Source organism: Cervus canadensis, chromosome 16 (genome assembly GCF_019320065.1).
Source record: "Cervus canadensis isolate Bull #8, Minnesota chromosome 16, ASM1932006v1, whole genome shotgun sequence".
Taxonomy (NCBI): domain Eukaryota; kingdom Metazoa; phylum Chordata; class Mammalia; order Artiodactyla; family Cervidae; genus Cervus; species Cervus canadensis.
The window spans coordinates 30,392,829-30,412,356 of record NC_057401.1 but is presented as its reverse complement, the minus strand read 5'-3'; the positions used below and the strand labels follow the sequence as shown (position 1 = coordinate 30,412,356).

General features: G+C 42.0%; 1 protein-coding gene across 8 annotated transcripts in view; it reads left to right on the top strand.

Annotated features, from left to right (window-relative positions):
* Positions 1 to 19,528, top strand: part of GHR (growth hormone receptor) — a 301,945-nt gene that overhangs the window by 190,190 nt on the left and 92,227 nt on the right. The gene's annotated exons all lie outside the window — the stretch shown is intronic.

Here is a 19,528-nt window from a genome sequence, read left to right as displayed (position 1 = left end):
AAGTGATGGGACAGATGCCATGATCCTCATTTTTTGAATGTTGAGTTTTGAACCAACTTTTTCACTCTCCTCTTTCACTTTGATCAAGAGTCTCTTTAGTTTATCTTCACTTTCTACCATAAGGGTGGTATCATCTGCATATCTGAGGTTACTAATATTTCTCCCAGCAATCTTGATTCTAGCCTGGCATTTTGCATGACAAATATATAAGCACATAAGTAAAATATATGGAAAATAAGCATATATAAGTAATATAAGTAAAATAAGCAGGGTGACAATAAACAGCCTTGATGTACTCCTTTCCCAATTTGGAACCAGTCTGTTCCATGTCTGGTTCTAACTGTTGTTTCTGGACCTGCATCCAGATTTCTCAGGAAGCAGGTCAGGTGGTCTGGGATTCCCATCTCTTGAAGAATTTTCCACAGTTTATTGTGATCCACAGTCAAAGGCTTTAGCATAATCAATGAAGCAGAAGTAGATGGTTTTTTTGGAACTCTCTTGCTTTTTGTATGATCCAACGGATGTTGGCAATTTGGTCTCTGGTTCCTCTGCCTTTTCTCAATCCAGCTTTAACACCTGGAAGTTCTCGGTTCATGTACTGTTGAAGCTCAGCTTGGAGGATTTTGAGCATTACTTTGCTAGCATGTGAGATGAGTGCAGTTGTGCAGTAATTTAAACATTGACATTGCTTTTCTTTGGGACTAGAATGAAAACTGACGTTTTCCAGTCCTGTGGTCACTGCTGAGTTTTCCAAATTTGCTGTCACATGGAGTGCAGCACTTTCACAGCATCATCTTTTAGGATTTGAAATAGCTCAACTGGAATTCTGTCACCTCCACTAGCTTTGTTCATACTGATGCTTCCAAGGCTCACTTGACTTTGCACTCCAGGATGTCTGGCTCTAGGTAAGTGATCATACCATCATGGTAATCTGGATCATGAAGATCTTCTTTGTATAGTTCTGTGTATTCTTGCCACCTTTTCTTAATATCTTCTGCTTCTGTTAGGTACATACTGTTTCTGTCCTTTATTGTGTCCATCTTTTCAGGAAATATTCCCTTTGTATCTCTAATTTTCTTGAAGAGATCTCATCTTTTCCATTCTATTGTTTTCCTCTATTTATTTGCATTGATCACTTAGGAAGGCTTTCTTATCTCTCTTTGCTATTATTTGGAACTCTACATTCAGATGGGTATGTCTTTCTATTTCTCCTTTGCCTTTAGCTTCTGTTCTTTTCTCAGCTATTTTTAAGACCTCCTCAGACAACCATTTTACCTTCTTGCATTTCTTTTTCTTGGAGATGGTTTTGATCACAGCCTCCTGTACAATATGAACCTCTGTCCATAATTCTTCAGGCACTCTTGTCTATCAGATCGAATCACTTGAATCTATTTGTCACTTCCACTGTATAATCGTAAGGGATTTGATTTAGGTCATACGTGAAAAGTCTAGTGGTTTTGCCTACTTTATTCAATTTTTGTCTGAATTTTGCCATAAGGATTTCATGATCTGAGCCACAGTTAGCTCCCAGTCTTGTTTTTGCTGACTGTATAAAGCGTCTCCATCTTCAGGTACAAAGACTATAGTCAATCTGCTTTCAGTATTGACCATCTGGAACTAAGATAGAACTACTAAGCCCAGGAATATTTTTCAACTATCAACGTTTTTCCTTAGCCCAATGGAACCTAGCAAAAGGCTAGGCATTTAGGCAATGCTCCCTAGAAATGGGCTTCTCCGGTAGCTCAGGCGGTAAAGTATCTGCCTGCAATGCAGGAGACCTGGGTTTGATCCCTGGGTTGGAAAGGTCACCTGGAGAAGGGAATGGCAACCCACTCCAATATTCTTGCCTGAAGAACTCCACAGACAGAGGAGCCTAGTGAACTACAACCCATGGGGTCACAAAAAGTTGAACATGACTGAGTGACTAAGCATGCACCCTATAAATATTTTGACTGAAATGGGTAATCAGTTTGCCATCTCAGTATTTTTCATTTTTAAAGAATGGTTTTAGGAAAGACATTTTCAGACAAGATGGGCATATCATTCATTATCTTTTCACAGGCTGCCAGTTATGACTAATAAATACTGTGGTTAAGCTCAAGAAGGGCTTCCCTGGTAGCTCAGATGATAGAGAATCTGCCTGCAATGCAGGAGACCCGGATTCAATCCCTGGGTTGGGAAGATCCCCAGGAGAAGGAAATGGCAACCCACTACAGTATTCTTACCTGGAGAATCCCATGGACAGAGGAGCCTGATGGGCTACAGTCCATGGGGTGGCAAAGAGTTGGACACAACTGAGTGACTAACACACACATACAAGCTGAAGAAACAAAGGAGGTTACCTGCTCACACTGCATTCTAGAAGCAGAAATTTGACACAATAAACATATAGTTAGTGGGTTTTAGTTAAAGAAAATTATGTGGTTATCAATTTTAATATGTCTAAAATATACCAGTTTGTGCAAATCTTCTATAAGAAGGTGTCCAAGGAGGGAAAACAATGTAAATTATTTCCTAGAAGCTTTGGGTAGATTCTAATTATTGGAAATACGTGTCACAAATAGTTCACATTCCAGTGTGACTTGAAGAACGTTTTTGGAGCCTCCGTGTCTTCTAACGTTGTTATGCTCCTCGTTTATCACATACTCTTAGGTCCCATTTTCCTGTTTGGAGAGATTATCCTTATGATAGTAACTATATACAAATAGTTTACATTCCATGTTCCTGCTTAACAATATTTTCAAGAAAAATCACTGAGGGAGAACTTCAGTAGCCAGTTCAAGAGGAGAGGTGAAATGTCAGAAATTGTCAGAAGGGAGCCAATTTTCAGGAAGGTCTTATGAAGAAGCGGGTGTTCTCCGGGGAGTTGAAGATTTTGCTCAGGGAGGGAAGTATGGAAACTTTCAGCAGAAGAGGATGAAGAGGAAAATGTAAAGGATAAAGAAACAAGGACACAGGCTGACGATCGTAGGGATGCCGTTTTGACTGAAGAGTGTTTGCATTAATGAGTTGTGGGAAAGAAGTTGGAGCAAAGCAGTGCCTGCTGAAGAAACACTTCAAATGTCAGGCTGCAGAATTTGGACTTAATCCAGCAAGTGAGAGGGTGGCATGTGAGCCTTATCAGCAAGGGCGTTGGCTCAGACAGTAAAGAATCTGTCTGCAATGCAGGAGACCCGGGTTCAATCCCAGGGTCAGGAAGATTCCCTGGAGAGAGGAATGGCTACCTACTCCAGTATTCTTACCTGGAGAATCCCATAAACATAGGAGCCTGGTGGGTTACAGTCCATGGGGTCACAAAGGGTCAGACACGACTGAGAACTAACACACCCACATAGCAGGGGTATGGCAGAATGACAGTGGTATTTTAGGACAATTCAAGCACAAAGATTAGACTTGAAACCCCGCTCAGGGCAAAAATAACAGGAAGCTTTGGAGTAAAGCTTGAATGGAGAAATGCCTCATTAGGGAAGTAGAAGTGGGAAGAGAGAGGAGGAGCCTAGGAAACTCATCATGGAAGGAAAGAACCAATTGTAGGTTCTGACAACCAGTAGAGAAAAGAGAAATCGTAGACAAATCCAGAATTGTAGTCCAAGTCCAAGAAAACAGTGATGATGCACGTCTAGGGATTGAGAAAAGATACTGGCCTATCTTTAGATTACCAACTGTTTGCATTCAAAGATTCTGCGTGCTTTAACAGCCTTTATGCCCAGTTAAGCAAATTAGCAACCATTTATTTGTTGCTAATGTGAGGAATTGTCATAGGGTTTCCAGGAATATATTTATAGATACATCTCTAGAAAGTATAGCCTAGAGCTTTTAAATCTAAGGTAACAAGCAAAAAGTAAAGTCCCCATTATTACTGGGCCAAAAGCTTCATTCCTGTGTTTATCCATTTGACAGATATTTATAGAATGCCTACTTTGTTCCAGGAAAGAAGATCCTTGCTTTCTTCAGGCCTTATATTCTAGTGGAGAGAATATAGGAAAAATGACAAAACTACAAATGAATAAAAGAACTCAACACAAAGATAAATAAGGACTATGAAGAAAATAAAATATGGTGATTGTCCTTCAGATTATTAGGTCAGAGAAAGTGTCCCTAAGAAGATACCATATGAACTGAAGCCTAAGCCATTCACAGGAAGATCACATGGGTCCTAAGGTCAGCAAGAGCTCGGTCTGAGTAAGATCGGCAAGTTCAGGGCTGAGGCATAATGGTAAGCAGACACTGGAGCAAAGAGAAAGAAAGGGAAGCGGGGCCACTCTTTGAATATATTAATAGGACTTAGAATCAGGAGCAAGGGATAGGAAGAATCATTCAAACTAACTTAAGTAATAAGAAAAATAATTCATATAATTAGAAAAGAGTTGGAGAAGGCTTTGGATTAGCTAAATCCAGTGGCTTCAAATTCATTTTCCAAAAGATATCTTTGCCCTCTTAGTCCTATCAGCTGCATCTTCAGGTTTGGGGTGAAATGGATAAAGCAAGGAGACTCATGGCATTCTGTCATTTTTTTCCTTAAATTTTCCAGAATGTCTCCTAGTAGGGTTCCCTTTGGGCCACATCCTCTTTCTTGAATTTCAAAAGAGGATAGGAATAACCCTCTATCCAGTTATACCTACTCATGGAGCTGGGATTGGTCGGTTTCTCTTGAGGCACGTGAGCTTCTTGGGAAGGAATGGTTACCCAAACAAAATCAAGATTCTGTTGAGAAGGAAGGAGGAAGGCAGTCTGGGTAGGCAACCAGCCATGTTTACCACACAAGAGATCTTGGTGTCCATTATAAGGAGTTTGAGCTTTAGTCTGATTACATGGGAAGCTGTGGAGCATTTTAGATGAGTACCATGATCTGGTTTATGCTTTTAAAAGGTCACCCTGTTTAATGTTTCAGTACTTAATTGAAGGGGGATAAGAGTGGAAGTGAGAAGGCCAATTAGGAAGTCATTTGATAGTCTAGGCAAGAACTGTTGGGAGTTTGGGGTATAATAATAGCACAGGGAAAGGAGAGAAGTGAATTGAGATGGAACTGACACAGTTTGTCAGTGGGTCAAACAAGGGAATGGGAGTTAGGGAGAGTGAAGACACGAAGATGACCTCCAGGTTTTTAGATTAAGTGCAAGTGTGGATGGGCTTCCCTGGTGGCTCAGTGGTTAAGAATCCACCTGCCAATGCAGGAGGATTCCATAGGAGACGCAAGTTCAATCCCTGGGTCAGGAAGACCCTCTGGAGTAGGACATGGCAACACACTCAAGTATTTTTGCCTGGAAAATTCAATGGACAGAGGAGCCTGGTGGGGCTACAATCCATGGGGTTGCAGAGGCGGGCACAACTGAGCATGCGCTTACCAGCATGGATGGTGAAATAATTTACAAAGATAGTGAAGAGTTCAGAAGAAACAGGTTCATCACGGATTACTCGAGAGTTCTGTGTTAGGATTGAGATATCTATTGGATATCTAGTGAAGAGACCGAAGAGGCCGAGTTGAGCCTGGAGTTCAACAGAGGTTCAGGCTTTTATGATGAGAAATTTGGATCATCAGCATATAGTGATTTTTAAAGCTATAAGACTTGATGAGATTTCCCCTTCTGGGGTGGGGGGGGGAAGGCTAGGAAAGTGAAGAGTCCATGAAATGGTAATATTTAGGGGTAACGCAAAGGAAGAGAAGCCAACAAAGGAGAGAAAGAAAGAATAGCCAGTGAAGTAAAAGGGAAATCAGGCAAACAAAGATGAACTTCAAGTTTTTAGATTACGTAGAAGTATGGATGGGCTTCCCAAGTGGCTCAGTGGTAAAGAATCTACCTGCCAATGCAGGAGACACAGCCTTCCTAAGTGATCAATGCAAAGAAATAGAGGAAAACAATAGAATGGGAAAGACTAGCAATCTCTTCAAGAAAATATAGAGACACTAAGGGGACATTTCATGCAAAGATGGGTACAATAAAGGACAGAAATAGTATGGACCTAACAGAAGCAGAAGATATTAAGAAGAGGTGGCAAGAATACACAGAAGAACTATGCAAAAAAGATCTTCATGATCCAGATAACCATGATGGTGTCATCACTCTCCTAGGGCCAGACATCCTGGAGTGCAAAGTCAAATGGGTCTTAGGAAGCATCACTATGAACAAAGCTAGTGGACGTGATGGAATCCCAGCTAAACTATTTCAAATCCTAAAAGATGATGCTGTGAAAGTGCTGCACTCAATATGCCAGCAAATTTGGAAAACTCAGCAGTGGCCACAGGACTGGGAAAGGTCAATTTTCATTCCAATCCCAAAGAAAGGCAATGCCAAAGAATGTTCAAACTACCGCACAATTGCACTCATCTCACATGCTAGCAAAATAATGCTCAAAATTCTCCAAGCTAGGCTTTAACAGTATGTGAACCAAGAACTTCCAGATGTTCAAGGTGAATTGAGAAAAGGCAGAGGAACCAGAGATCAAATTGCCAACATCCGTTGGATCATTGAAAAAGCGAGAGAGTTCCAGAAAAACATCTACTTCTTCATTGACTACGCTAAAAGCTTTGACTGGGTGAATCACAACAAACTGTGGAAAATTCTTCAAGAGATGAGAATACCAAAACACCTTACCTGCCTCCTGAGAAATCTGTTTGCAGGTCCAGAAGCAATAGTTAGAACCAGACATGGAACAACGGACTGGTTCCAAATTGGGAAAGGAGTACATCAAGGCTGTATACTGTCACCCTGCTTATTTAACTTCTATGCAGAGTACATCTTGCGACATGCCGGGCTGGATGAAGCACAAGCTGGAATCAAGATTGCCAAGAGAAATATCAATAACCTCAGATATGCAGATGACACCACCCTAATGGCAGGAAGCAAAGAGGAACTAAAGAGCCTCTTGATGGAGTGAAAAAGATGGCTTAAAACTCAACATTCAAAAAAACTAAGATCATGGCATCCGGTCTCTTCACGTCATGGCAAATAAATGGGAAAACAATGGAAACAGTGAAAGACTTTATTTTCTTGGGCTCCAAAGTCACTGCAGATGGTGACTGCAGCCATGAGTTAAAAGACAGTTGTTCCTTGGAAGAAAAGCTATGACCAACCTAGACAGAATATTAAAAAGCAGAGACATTGCTGGCAAAGGTCTGTATAGTTAAAGCTATGTTTTTTCTATTAGTCATGTATTGATGTGAGTTGGACCATCAAGAAAGTTGAGAGCTGAAGAATTGATACTTATGAACTTTGGTGTTAGAGAAGACTCTTGAGCGTCCCTTGGACTGCAAGGAAATCAAAGCAGTCAATCCTAAAGAAAATCAGTCCTAAATATTCATTGGAAGGACTGATGCTGAAGCTGAAGCTTCAATACTTTGGCCATCTGATGCGAAGTACTGACTTATTAGGAAAGACCCTGATGCTGGGGAAAATTGAAGGCAGGAGAAGGGGATGACAGAGGATGAGATGGTTGGAGGGCATCAGTGACTTATGGACATGAGTTTAAGGAAGCTGCGGGAGTTGGTGATGAACAGGGAAGCCTGGCGTGCTACAGTCCATAGGGACGCAAAGAGTCAGACATGACTGAGCAACTGAGCTGAACTGAGGCAAACTTGGCATAATAGATGCTAGACAAAGAGCATGCTTTTATTTTTTTTTCCATTTATTTTTATTAGTTGGAGGCTAATTACTTTACAATATTGTAGTGGTTTTTGTCATATATTGACATGAATCTGCCATGGATTTACATGTGTTCCCCATCCCGGTCCCCCCTCCCGCCTCCCTCTCTGTCCCATCCCTCTGGGTCTTCCTGGTGCACCAGCCCTGAGCACTTGTCTCATGCATCCAACCTGGGCTGGTGATCTGTTATACAAGTATACCCTTGATAGTATACTTGTTTCAATGCTGTTCTCTCTGAACATCCCACCCTCGCCTTCTCCCACAGAGTCTAAAAGTCTGTTCTGTACATCTGTGTCTCTTTTTCTGTTTTGCATATAGGGTTATCGTTACCATCTTTTTAAATTCCACATATATGCATTAGTATACTGTATTGGTCTTTATCTTTCTGGCTTACTTCACTCTGTATATACAAGCAACTCCTGCAGCTCAATTCCAGAAAAATAAATGACCCAATCAAAAAATGGGCCAAAGAACTAAACAGACATTTCTCCAAAGAAGACATACAGATGGCTAACAAACACATGAAAAGATGCTCAACATCACTCATTATCAGAGAAATGCAAATCAAAACCACAATGAGGTACCATTACACACCAGTCAGAATGGCTGCTATCCAAAAGTCTACAAGCAATAAATGTTGGAGAGGGTGTGGAGAAAAGGGAACCCTCTTACACTGTTGGTGGGAATGCAAACTAGTACAGCCACTATGGAGAACAGTGTGGAGATTCCTTAAAAAACTGGAAATAGAACTGCCATATGACCCAGCAATCCCACTCCTGGGCATACACACTGAGGAAACCAGATCTGAAAGAGACACGTGCACCCCAACGTTCATCGCAGCACTGTTTATAATAGCCAGGACATGGAAGCAACCTAGATATCCATCAGCAGATGAATGGATAAGGAAGCTGTGGTACATATACACCATGGAATATTACTCAGCCGTTAAAAAGAATTCATTTGAATCAGTTCTAATGAGATGGATGAAACTGGAGCCCATTATACAGAGTGAAGTAAAGAGCATGCTTTTAAAAAGCAGTGGTCTACTGGGGAAAATGCAACTGAACAGTTGAATCATAAAAGGTAGGAGAAGAGGCCATTGAACTTGATAAGAGCAAGTTTAGTGGAGGATAAGGGTCAGAAGCACAGCTGAAAAGGATTCAAAAGAGAGGAAAGGAAGCGGTGGAGTCAGTCATTCAGGCAGCACTTAAAAGATCCAGGAACAGGAAAGAAGCTTCTTGGGAGCACAGCTCCTAAGCACTCGAAAATTAGTGTACTTTCCAGATAAGGTTTTTAAATTGTTTTTTGTGTCCTTCTTTCAAAAGAGAAATGTCCTCTTGTGACTTTCATTTGAAATTGATGTTTGTGGCCCAACCATTTCTCTCGATCCTTCTATGGATCTTTTTTTGCTATGTGCTCTTTCATTTAAAAAAAAAAACTAGGCCATTCAGATTTTCCAACTTAGGGCAGGGGCTAACAGCAGACAAGATTCGGCTCTGTTATGGTCATATATATTATTTTGTGTGCTCTTCAGTTGCACTGGCTGTTGCTTGGAAGTTCATGAAATATAAATATAAACAAAATGTAAATTAAATAAAAATTAAATGTTATGAATTGTATATATCATATACATTATATACATGTAATTAATATTATTTATATATATATATATATTTTTTTTGCACTTGCTGCAATATTCCTGAACTTGAACTCTATAGCGTCCCAAATCCTTCTTTGTCCCAGCTATCCAAAGGTATCTTTCTCAGCCTTTTCAACTTACGTCTACCAGAAAGTAGAGCAAGGCAGAAGTTGTATGGGAGTCCTGCCCCTCTCCCTCCCCCTCATCTCCTGGCCTCAGCACAATAAAAACTCTGTTCAGAACTTGGCTCGTGGCTGCTTTTCCCACATTCGATCAGGGAACACTTAAAGCCATACAGTGTCCCTGTCTCGCCAGGGAGCCTATGGGCAGGGCGCCCCTTCAGGCCGGCACAAAGGCATACTGTGCAAGGCATCCATGGCCAGAGCGCTGGCCACATATGGATGATCAATAAGGCTTTTGATTTTTTTCTTTATGTCTTATCGTCATCACATTAAACATAATTCCAGCAAGGGATCAAAACTTATATTTTAGACTGCAAGACTTTGCCTGCCCTATAGCTGCAAAGAAAGGGAGTTTCTTTTCAGTTGAAACATAGTCCTTCCAGAAAAACACCATAACACTGTTTTTCACACTCAGTACAATTTTTTGCTTTAGATTGTTGTTACGTGATTTGATGGACTGTTTTGACTCTAATTGTCCATTTTGGAAACTCTAAAGTTAGATTGAGAATTAAAGTTCAGCCCATAAGGGTTACTTCTCACTGGAGCCAAAAACTACAGGCCCAACAAAAAGCATAAAGCTCAAAAAAGTAAGCGTCAGGTACCTTGCTGCCAAGGTACGTGTCTATAGTGGACTGTCACCTTATCCGTCTCCATTCACGTTTTGGTAGAGCTTCTATTTCCACTGCAAAATAATTTTTGAAATTGGTTGCCTGTTAGTTACAGAGTTTCAATCATTTATTTCTATAACTGGCCTTCAGAAAATGAATCTAAAAATTTTGTGTCAAGTATCTTAGAGAAGCTGTATCCAAGTTTTGTTTTCTTTTTGAACTCTATGGAGTTTTGAACTCTATATATTTTGTGACAAATATTTCTATGAAGTGTACATGACCTTCCACTAAGGCTCTTTGTTAACAACAACAACCAAAAAAAACCTGTAATCTTGTAGATACTAATCAAAAGGAGAGCGTGTTAGGATAAAAGACCAGCTAGCCATCATAATACAGATATTAATGGAGGGCCTCATGTGTAGGGTTGGAAAGGATAAGATGTTGTTCCTACTTTTGAGGGATTTGTAATCCAATTGAGGGGGCAAATATATTAATACAATAATCAGCATTTTATCAGATGAGTGGCATTTATAATACATGCCATTAACTGAGAGGCAACTGTAATCATAAACATTATGTACCAGACATTCTTTTTACTTTAAAAAAATTTTAATTTTATTAAAGTATAGTTGATTTCCAATTGTGTTCATTTCCTCTGTACAGCAAAATGACTTAGTTATACACATATATATTATTCTTCATATTCTTTTCCATTATGATTTATCACAGGATGTTGAATGTAGTTTCCTGTGCTATAGTATAGGGCCTTGCTGTTTATCCATCCTACACATACTAGTTTGCATCTGCTAATCCCAAACTGCCAATCCTTCCCTCCCCGACGCCCGCACCCTCTTGGCAACCACAAGTCTTTTCTCTGAGTCTGTAGTCTGTTTCTGTCTTATAAGTATGTTCACCTGTGTCATATTTTAGATTCCACATACAAGTGATGTAATACGGTGTTTGTCTTACTCTTTCTGACTTACTTCACTTAGTTTGATAAGCTCTAGGTACATCCACGTAGCTGCAAATAGCATTATTTCATTCTTTTTTTTTTTTTAATTGTGCCAGACATTCTGTGAAATACTTTATCTACATCAATTTCATTTTCTGAATTATTATCCCCACTCCATAAACGGTAACTACCTCTGATTTTCTCCCCATTCTAGAGAAAGCAAAGAGAATTATATAATGTGAGCAAAGACCTAAAATCAGGAATGGGCTAGCTGGCAAACAGATGCATTGGTCTAGGGCTACAGGTCTATTGAGGGGAATAGAGAAATGAACCTTGAGTGCTGTGGCAGTCTGTTCACCAGCATATCCCAATGTCCAGCATAGTGCCTTAGTATAATAGGTGCTCAGTAAGTATGTCTTGAACAAACAAATGGCCCTCTGGCTTATGTCTATAACTCAGATGAAGTACAGTGGGATAAAGGTATTTGGTGAATTAAAACCATACACCAAAAAGCCTCAGGACCCTTTGACAACACTTGCCAATTCCCAGCTATTACAGTGAAGGATTCAAGTGGGAAGGATACAGTATAATGGGACAGATGTGACAGCGGTAGCAGCTCCAACTCACTGGTGTCCTTTTCATGAAAGCTGACATGGTGACGTGGTGAGCAGTCCCCACGTCCTCACGTTGGCCTGCAAGATGGTGCAATATCTGGCCCCTGGCGCTCCGTTACCTCAATCCTTCTTCTCTCCTCTTCCTGGGTTCCTTGTCTCCACTTGTTCTGCCCATGCTGACCTCCTTTCTGTCCCCCAGTCCCATCTTAGGGCCTGCACTCTTTCATGCTGCTTTCACTGCCCTCCCCTGCTATCTGCATCATCTGTTGGCTCCTCTCTTTCCTGCCTTTCTCCCACACAGTGGGCTCTACACCCAGAAGAGCAGACCTCCCTCTGCAGTCCTCACCATCATATCTCTGGCATCCAGGACAGCATCTGGTATATCGTATAAGTGCCCACACACTGCAATTCTGACCTTTCAATACCTCTCAGATACCTGCTTCTCAAAGGAATAGGCTTTTGTTCAAGAAATTCCATGGAAATTGATGAGTAGAGCTTGGGAACGCAAGGCTGAGTGGCAGGAGTCCAGATCAACCTGTTTACAAAAGGTGCCTTTGGTCCTTCCCTGGTGGCTTAGATGGTAAAAAAGAATCTGTTTGCAATGCAGGAGACCTGGGTTCGATCCCTGGGTTGGGAAGATCCCCTGGAGAAGGGCATGGCAACCCACTCCAGTATTCTTACCTGGAGAATCCTCATGGACAGAGGAGCCTGGTGAGCTACAGTCCATGGGATCTCAGAGTCAGACATGACTGAGTGACTTTCATTTCACTTGCTCAGCAAAGGAAAAACATGCCTTAAAACCTCTGGCAAAGTATATGCTTGCCTGGGACACCTTTACCATTTCACACTTCTGAAATGCTGACCAGTCTCAAAAAGGAGATCCATGAATCTGCCAAAACAACTGACGCCCAGGACTTAAGAGTCAGTAAAACCAGCCTTAACCTAGTAAATGGTATCAAAATACTGGCTGACTGCTGTAGCCAAAACCAAACAAATGCATCTATCCAGGTAACAGGAAGGCAAGTGAGGAAACTACACAATCCTATGTTTATTAATTCTTCGAACCTCACTGAACTCTGTTAAGTGGTTTGATACCATGAAGATAAGTTAAAATACACTGACTTTGCCTCAAGTTTAAGCACTCAAGGTCCTGGGTGGACATTTGTCATAAGATCTAATAGTGTGCTTTAGAATCTTCCAAATTGAGACTCCAGAGACCACAAAATGTCTACTAAATTCAAAATAATAATATAGGTAAAGTCATGGTGCCTTGTAACATTTCTTGAAAGACTTCCCAGTGAGATATTCAGTAATTTCATAAATAAACATTGAGCACTGTCTGTATTGAAGGGGCTGTGCTAATGCTTTGGTGGATCAGAAGGAGGAGACAGGGTCCTTGCCATCAAACATCCAGTACATCATTCATTGGGCAAGTCAGATACCTGAGATACCGGACAAAGAGTAAGAAATGCCACGGTCCAGATATTGTGTGAGAGCACAAAGAATGAAGAGATGGATCCCATCTGGGAGAAAATACAAAATGCATCGCGGAGGAGAAGATACACTCATCTTGAAAGGTGAATGGAATTCCCACGGACTGTGTCAGAAAGCCTTGATTTGAAGTATTCACTGATTTTTGTGGTGTAAATATTACCACCATGGCTGATTTCAAGTCAGTGATATGATATCACTGAATACAGAGTTGAGAAGAGGTCCTAGCTCAGGCGCATCATCTGTGAGTCACCATCTGAGCTTTAGACTTTATTAAATCGTCTGATTCTATTGCTCTAATGAATGGATTCACAGGTATTAAAAACATCCAAGACAACATTATAAGGGAAGAGACCCCTCTGCCCTCTTCCCTGAACCTCAGTCTGACCTTTTAATACTCTGGCTGTCTTTCCAGTCCCAGTCCTATGCCCCTGCCTGGCCACCTAGGACTGATAATGGTCTGGTTCCAACCTGGATTCTGTGTGCTTCCCCTTAGCAGGGCTGTGATTCCCCTGACACCCTGCTGTCACGGGGCACAGAGGGCTGGCTTTCCACCCATTGCCTGGTATTGACACATTTGCTGTTCTCATAATGAGAAGAAGCCTTAAGGGCAGCTAGCTGGGCAGGGTGTTTCACTGTTCTCGCAACAGTTAAAAGGGAAAGCTGGAGGAATTGCTGGGAAGCATGGCCAAAGGAAGATGCAAACCAGCTGAGCTGAGCATGCATATTAACCTCCTTAAAAAAAAAAAAACAAAAAGGCACCCTCCCCAATGTGTCCTCCTTAAGTCACTGCACCCCTAACTGGCCTTATCACCCTAAGAGCTACATTTGAAAAGTCGGGCCCTAGTTTCTGTCTTTAATTGCAGGCAGATGTCCTCGGTACGTGCGTAAACTTGTGTCAGGATTTTTTAACTTACCACAGAGAGCACTGCCAAATAGGAAAGGAACATGTGAAGCTTCAAGCTGTTAGGAAACTTCCACATTTGTCCACTAGGATCTCTCACTGCACGTTCATTCTTCTAACCTCGAGGCCCAGCTATTCTCTAAACGCATTTACAGAAAAAAAAATGACTGCTACAGATTTATTTCAGCATGTGCTTCTTTTCATGACACTAGTTTCTCCTCCAAAATTGCTGTAGATTGTTTGTGATGCAGGTTTTTTTGTTTGGGTTTTTTTTTTTTTTTTTAAGCATTAAAAGGTGTTTGGAACCACCAGCATCATCTCACAGCTCCTTTTCTTGTTTGTTTAAATTATCTTGTGTACTGTGCTCTGTGATTTACTGTTGAAGTGTAGAAGAACCACATTCCCTCATGGAGATCTGGGGAGGTTATGCTGTCTGTTTGAAAGGTGCAGAGATTTTCTGTTCAGATTACGCAGGCTTCTTTAGAGCTGCCAAGAGTCATAGTCTGTAGGAGATAATATGCCTTCATTCAGGAGAAACTACGGATAGGAATTCAAGTTAGCCAGTGAACCCCAGAAGAAATGAAATTCCAGCTTAGAATTCTCCCAGCACTCGGGCCCAGGACTTGGGGGGCCAAGGGGTGGCCATGACCGGGACAACAGCCGCAGCCCCAGGAGCTGCTGCATACACGTCACTGGATGACACAGCAAAAGGAAAAGGCCTGGCTGCCAGGGTGTTGCATGCCTTACCTGCTTCCTCATTCACTGACCCCTGGAGGATATTTCCGCCCAGAGCCTCAGCGCCTTGGTCCCATCAGTTTAACTTTCCAGAACGTTTGGAGCATTCAAATAAATCAGGTTGTGCTCTAGCGAGCCATAAACCCCAGCTGTGGACACTTAGTGGGGGAGCCTGGAAGGGGAGCCCCACAGAGGACATAGTGACTGACCAGAACAAGAAAGTACTGGCCAGTGAACAGTTTCTCCAAATGTGTAATGTCATGGGAATCACCTGGCTGGGGGGTAAGGTAAACATATATATTCTCAGGGCCTTGCAAGCCTACAGATTGACCTGGACCCTAGAGACCCGATTCTGTAGATCTGGTCCAGAGCCTTGGAATCCACATGTTTAACAAATGGCACAGTTAAATCAACTATTCTTCAGTGAATGAATACGAATGCCACAGTAAATCTTGATGGTCAGACAGGTTTGGCAAACAGTAGACTGGGATGGAGTCAGAACCCGGCTCCAGCTCCAAATTTGGCTTCTGCCATGTAGTTGCTGGACGGCCTAAGACAAGTTAGTTCTTTGAACCTCAGATCCCTCACGCATTGTTGCCGTTGTTCAGTCACTCAGTTGTGTCCGACTCTTTGCGACCTATGGACTGTAAGCCCACCAGGCTCCTCTGTCCATGAAATTCTGCCGGCAAGAATACTGGAGTGGGTTGCCACGCCCGTCTCCAGAGGATCTTCCCAACCCAGGGATTGAACCCCGGTCTCCTGCATTGCAGGCAGATTCTTGACCATCTTGAGCCAACAGAGAAGCCCCTCCCACATGCATACAATGTAACAAATTGTATCCACTTCAGAGGGTTGTTGTGAAGGTAAAAATGGAAAAAATTCAAAAAATGTCTTGAAGCATGGTGCCTGCTACATTTTAAGGGCAGAGTAAACATGAGATGTAAATACCTCACACACATTTTTTTGCCTGCCATCAGCTGGCCCCTTCAGAGTCAGCAGGATGGCCTAGGACATGGTATCAGTGTGGCCAGGCAGCGAGCTGGAACTTGAGCCTTACTGAAAGGAGACCGCACATCTGGAGGAGATAAGGACTTTAAACTGAATACTCTCCGGTGATGGTGATCATAGTGTGATAGAGAAAAAAAGGACAGAAAGGCAAAAGTGGGTCTGGAAAGAGCTTTAGAGGTTGAAATCTGAGCAGGGGAAATTTCTGAAATATGCTCAAGGATAACTAGACTTCCAAATGGCAGGAAAAATGGTCAAGCTGACTTGAGATTTACAAGGAGAGATGTAGTTTTCTGAGAATAAACTATTTTTCTTTGATCCCCTTTTAGACCAAAAGCCAAAGTTTAAAGCATTTATAATTCATCTACCTCCTTTGTTTAGCAAGCTGTATTTTTCTACTAGGTGCCGTGCCCTGCACTCCTAACAGAGGTTACAAAGATAAAAGCAACACCCATCTCAAGAAACTTCCTGTGTGTCAAAGGGCACAGGAAAAGAAGCAGTTACTGCAAAGGGCGTAAGAGTTGTTTCTAGGGCTGCTGGGTGAAGGACAACTTACTTACTGCCCAAGGGAGACTTCAGTGGAAGTCTTTTTATTTCCAGCTTTACTGAGATAAAGTTAACGTAAGATATTGTGCAAGTGTGTGTCTAATATGACGGTTTGATATATGTGTATACTACAAAGTGATCATTGCAATCAGAGGAAGTCTTGAAAAGATTTCATGACAGTTACATCAGCATTATCTTTATAGTAATCATAAGCTAATAATGATGACAATAGCTGACATCAGCCAATGCTTATTTTATGGCAGATGCCATATGAGGCCCTCTGTGCTCTCCTGTCATGGTGTAAAATGGTTGCCATATGCTGTATCTTGGTTTACTTACTTGTGTTTGCACTATTCATGGCTGATTCCAAATGCCACTGCTGCACAATGGGTAAAGTGCAATCCTCAGCAGAATGTTAATTCTCCCATACTAACTTTCCTACTGATCCAGTAGGGAAGTCACCAACTTACAAGAACTGAAAATGACTGCATTGAGTCCCAGGTAGATTCCCATTCTCAATGCCAACTGATCTCACTTCTCCAGAGTCCCACTGCCTGTGTCCAGCCTGCACAGGAAGACCTAAATAAATAGAGCAGATCCTGCTGCACTTAGGACTGAATCATGTCTTCATATGTGCAAAGCCTTAAGCTCACAAAGTCTGCTTGTGATTGTCACATTCTTTTACAACAAAGAATTGTGCTGAGTTCTTTGTTGTAAAAGACGAGCCCTTACTTTCAGCGTGCGTGCATGGTAAGTCACTTCCGTCGTGTCCAACTCAGTGTAACCCTGTGGACTGTAGCCTGCTGGGCTCCTCTGTCCATGGGATTTCTCAGGTAAGAATGCTGGAGTGGGTTGCCATGCTCTCCTCCTCTACTTTCAGGGTAGTGGTAGCTACAATAACAGTGACAATAATAAAAACAATATCTAACTCTAAGCACTTACTATATTGCATATTTAATATATTGCATTGTATTAAATACATTGACTTAAACCTGACTTGTGTAGATACTGCCACTGGCCCCATTTTACAGACAGAGAAACTGAGATCCAATTGTGTGCCATGGTTGGGAAGTTGAGCACAGGGTTGGACATAAGTAGGAAAGTATAGATTGCAGTTTGTTCTTAAGCAGGTTTACCATGAGAAGCTCCACCTCAAGGCCCCGCAAAGGAGTAGTTCTCCAGTGTTTGCAAGATCACAGTTAAGTTCTTTGGAAAGACCATCCTAACATGACCTCTCCCCACTCAATACATCCCCGGTCAGCTGTGCCCTACCCATTCCCGACAGACTGTGACTCATGTGCCCCGGCCTCGTCTTACGCCTTTCTTTATTCAGTGCTTCCCTTGGCACCAACTGCCTTATCATTTGCTTTTCATTTGCTTACTTATCCCAAATTCAGCACCCATCCAAGGGGTCACCTTCCCCAGGAACCTTGTCCTGACTTGTTAAAGGACACTGCATTGCTCCTCCAATGCCGCCCACTCATTACTTTATATATCCCTGCCCAAAAACTGTGGGCTCACCAAGGCCAAGGGCTGTAGCTAATTCATTTTATAATGCCAGGATTTAAAAGCCCTCATAGGATATACTAGAGCAGTGCTTCTAGACAGTGAGGACAGCTGGGACGCTAAAATTGACCACTGAGGGTGATACCTCCATTTGCTAAGATGGCACAGTTTTGTTCATGGTTCTCGACTTTGTAATCAGGGCCCTCTTGGTGCTGGCGTAAATCTGTGGTTCTTCCCCAAGGATGCCATTTGTTCCTTTTATGCCTTGATTCACCATATTCTGTGGAGGCTGTTAGCTGAGTAGGACTTTCTGATTCATGAAAATGTTACCAAAGACACCATAAAGAGGAAGGCACCAGACCTCTGTCTGCAAGGAAAGCAAAAGAGTCGAGGGTGGCCAGCGCTGCCCAAGCATTTCCGGGCCTGAGGTTTGGCTCTGTGGGCTCCCCTGGAGCCTCATAACTGACCCCCCACTTTCTGTATCAGTCATTGTTCTGGAGAAATTCATCAACTTTCCTGCTGGTCTGAGCCTGGAAACTGGTGTCTTTTTACTCGGTGTCAAGCTGAAAATGGAGACAAACTGACTGGATAATTTTGACCAAAATAACACAGATGATTGTGTGTCTGTCATCCCTGATTGACTTAATTTTCCTCTTTTTTTGGACCCTTTTTTAACATTCTCAAGGCATACATAGTTGTCAGTGAAAGAAGTCATTCACAGTTGAAAGTTATATAAACTTGCCCAACCTTGACCAAAAATAATGTTCTAGTGCCCAATTTAGGGGCAGGGGGTAATAAAGTGTTCTCTGATTTGTAGCAAGGAATTAAAGGTGGGGGTTGGGGTCTAGATAATGATAATAACAAAGACTGAGGGTATCAAGGCAGTGAGTAGACTTGAGGGGATTTTCATAAAAAGCAGTTTTCCTTTCTGGTCACGTTAAAATCCATGTGTAGTACATTATCTACTCCAGGGAAACGTGTATTCTATTTGCTTTCTGTCATAATTCTTTATTGCATTTGGGAGTAAATGAACTTCTGCAGATAAAGTTAATATTAAAATTTAGAGAATGAAAAGAAATCCTTTTGGAGCTGAAAGTCATACAAAATTTAAAATATTATTTGCCAAAGGCCACCAAACCTAACTTCACTTGGAAAATGCTCTCCCTGATATGCCCAGGCTTTGAAAACTTTGGGGGGTTAGAATTCTGCAGCATTTGATGAGAGGATCTTAATTTCCTCTGTTAGCTTCTATATTCTGAGCTCCAGACCCGAATGGTGCTGCCTACTGGTTGCCCCCAGGTGGGAGGAGTTAGTGAAAAAACACATTAAAAAGTGGCTCAGGACAGATGGACAGGATTCACCCGTTCTGAAATTCAGGGGGATGGATGTGGGCCAGTTCACTGTCCCTGCATCTTCATTTTCTTCCTTTTCCTTTTTTTCATATCAGAAAACGATTTCTTAGCACTGTTACTGCGGGTTTCTATTGAGCACCAACAGCATTAGCAGTTTCGCTGCTTTGAGGTACTGCTCTGTGTTTGTTGGGGACCTGGGTCACACTGCCTCTCTAGCAACCCAGGGATAACCTGGCGGGATGAGAAGACTCTTATCGATACCCCCTTCTCCACCAAAGCCAGACAGCAGTTACAATATGTTTGCAGTTAACCCAGTTCAACAGTTCAGTGATAGCTCCATTGATCATGTTCCAT